Here is a 2,738-nt window from a genome sequence, read left to right as displayed (position 1 = left end):
CTAATTTCTCAGTACATAAGCACAGGATTTTGGTCTAAAGGTTTCTTTGCTATAATTAAATCTAAAAATGTCATCCTAATACATACGTGGCATGCAAGTAACACAAACTGCTTGGGCTTTTTATGACGGAAGGATTTTGCCTCTTTAAGAATGCCCTGATCTGTTGGAGATGCTTTTTGTAGGCTGAATCAGTATGCAAAGTCATAATCGGGTACGCAAGGAAACATTCTCAGTGATGTCTTCCAGGTTATGGAACCAACCATCTAGCCACTGATGGATGGGCTGTATTAGCTTCTCTGCCTTTCAGTGAAGCAAGTACTCATTGTTCGAACATGCTGTTTGATGGCAGTAATGAGGGAAACTTGATTTTGTTGGCTTTTTTTAATGCTTAAATTTTATACTTTTTTACTGTGTGGCCATGTTGGGCTTTTAATCCCATTTGTCTAAATGGAGAACATTTTTAAAGGATGTGATCTGGCCCATTAATGTCGCCTATCCATTATTTAATATGATCGTATATAATTATTCAGAGCTAGAATACTGCTTATTTAACCCTTGCTTCTTGAAAGATAATGGTCTGCGCTAAATCTTCAAGTAGATAAATAAAAGCAACGTACATCAGGGGTGGGCAGCTGGTAGATCACATTCTTCTGGTCGATCATGGGCTCAGAAGCCACAGTGAATCCTCATTAACCCATTGCTGTAAATACAGCACTTAGGATAAGCCTTTCCCCACCTCCTGATTTCCTAAATCTTCCACCCCTTTGAGTGCTGGCTCACATTGCAATGGCAGCCACTCTAGTTGGTTGCACTGTAGTGGGACTGCTTTCTAGCAAATTTGTAATCTCTTTTCTTAAAAATTGCAAGTAAAAAGGGGTAATCGCTTTTCTTGGCCTTGCCTGTAAAATGGTGACATTAATTGGTTTCCTTTGACCAGGTTTTTGTGCAGTATTTTTAGGAACCATTGAGATGCGAATTTGTACTTTAAGTAGGGTTTACATGATGCAGCAGATAATTGTGCTCATTTCCAACTTCTGATGGATTCCTTTTATAATTGGCTTCACCTCCTGGGTAGACCCCGTAGCCTCGGCACAAAGAATAAAATTTCAAGCTCTACGTCATACTAAAGAAACTTGCTCAGGTGTTCAGAGGCCAAGTGTTTCATGCAAGCCAGAGATCGTTGTCATCCCAGTTCAAATGACACTGTTTGTATTTTCCTAGTTTGAAAATGCGCAGCATACGATTGTTTGCCACTATGGTCCCTATCCTGTCCAAACTGACCTGTTCAAATCACCAAAGAACATTTTCTGAACAAATACCATTTTCTACCCATGGGGGGTAAATCTGCTTCCAAAACAGGTTAGCTTTTATTGATATGTTCCCCACAGCCGTGAACCCCTTCTTTCTTTTGTTCTGTATTTACTAAAGGTGTACAACATCCACAGCTAAGACAACCCTGGTCAATTTACTTTGTCTGTAGTCTGGCAACTGAACTCCCTGTAATTCTTATTGCCCTCCCAGTGTATTAAAATGAAATAGACCAAGCTTTTGTGAAAGCAAAAATGTTCTCCCTGCTGTAAATTTTGTGAATCCCTTTTATTCAGTTCAGCTCCATAGGATCTTGAAATCTTATGTCTTTTCTGATTTGCTTTCAATGCATTTTAGACAATTCTTTTGTGAATCGGAGGATGTTGTTGAAATTAATAAGAACCTTTTTAAAAATACAGCTCTTCAGTTGGTTCAGCTTTACTGATGTTTGAGATGTATTGTTTCTGGGGCTGCTTAGTATAATGGATTTTTTTCATTGTGGATATGTAGATGAAAAATGGCTTATCCTTCTCCACCTGAGTGGTTGTGTTGGAGGGAGTCATAGTAACATTTAATCAGTTCTGTCATTCTTTAAAGCTCTAACACTGCTGCCACATCACTCTGACTGCTGATGCAGAAACTTCAGTGATGTCCTGTTGGTGTGAGTCTGTGTAGGGCTGTCTTCTTGCTGGATACAGACTTCAGGACAAATTCTAATTAAAACATGGCCCTGTGTCTGATGGCACTGCACTCCACAATCTCCATAGCTGGTACCAAGGGAACAGGACTGTGTCAGTTTCCACAGAGCTCCATAGGATAGCATTTACTCCCCTGATAAGTATATACATGATTACATCCCACAGTCTAGCTGTTGGTATTGCCAAAGACATACCGACACCTGAGAGATGCAGGTTTGACTTACGAGTTGGTCCCATAACAGTCTGGCCGGTTCCACCTAAGCTCCAGGTCTCTACCTGGGTCCTTTACCAGGTCTTTTTAGCTCCTGCACTGGTTGCTGCGCCCTCCTACAGGGTTTCGCCATGAGATAGCTAGGCTAGCAAGGTCTGGGGGAGATGTTCCTTCCTAGCCCCTAAGAGCCCTTGGAAACTCAAGACAAAAGCTGTGCAAAAAAAATTCCGGTAAATTATGGGTTGGAGTTTATTGGACCCAGATTTTTTCAGGACTCTTGAAATAAGCCGAATACCCGTAACGGTAAATGGGTATTCCGGCTTTAATTCTGGGTTTCCTGAAAAAAATTGGATTATAGTATACATGGAATTTTTTTAGGTCGGGGTGGGGGATTTTTCGATGAAGAGTCATCGAATTTTCATGGTGGCTGCAAGGGACTCTCCTTGCATGAACCCCAAAGTTTGGTAAAGTTTTGGACCGGGGGTCCAATTTTATGGGCCCCTGAAGGGGTCGCCCCCATT

This window comes from Euleptes europaea, chromosome 7, assembly GCF_029931775.1.
Source record: "Euleptes europaea isolate rEulEur1 chromosome 7, rEulEur1.hap1, whole genome shotgun sequence".
NCBI classification, from domain to species: Eukaryota; Metazoa; Chordata; class Lepidosauria; order Squamata; family Sphaerodactylidae; genus Euleptes; species Euleptes europaea.
The sequence above is the reverse complement of the archived record's forward strand: the minus strand, read 5'-3'. Positions refer to the sequence as shown.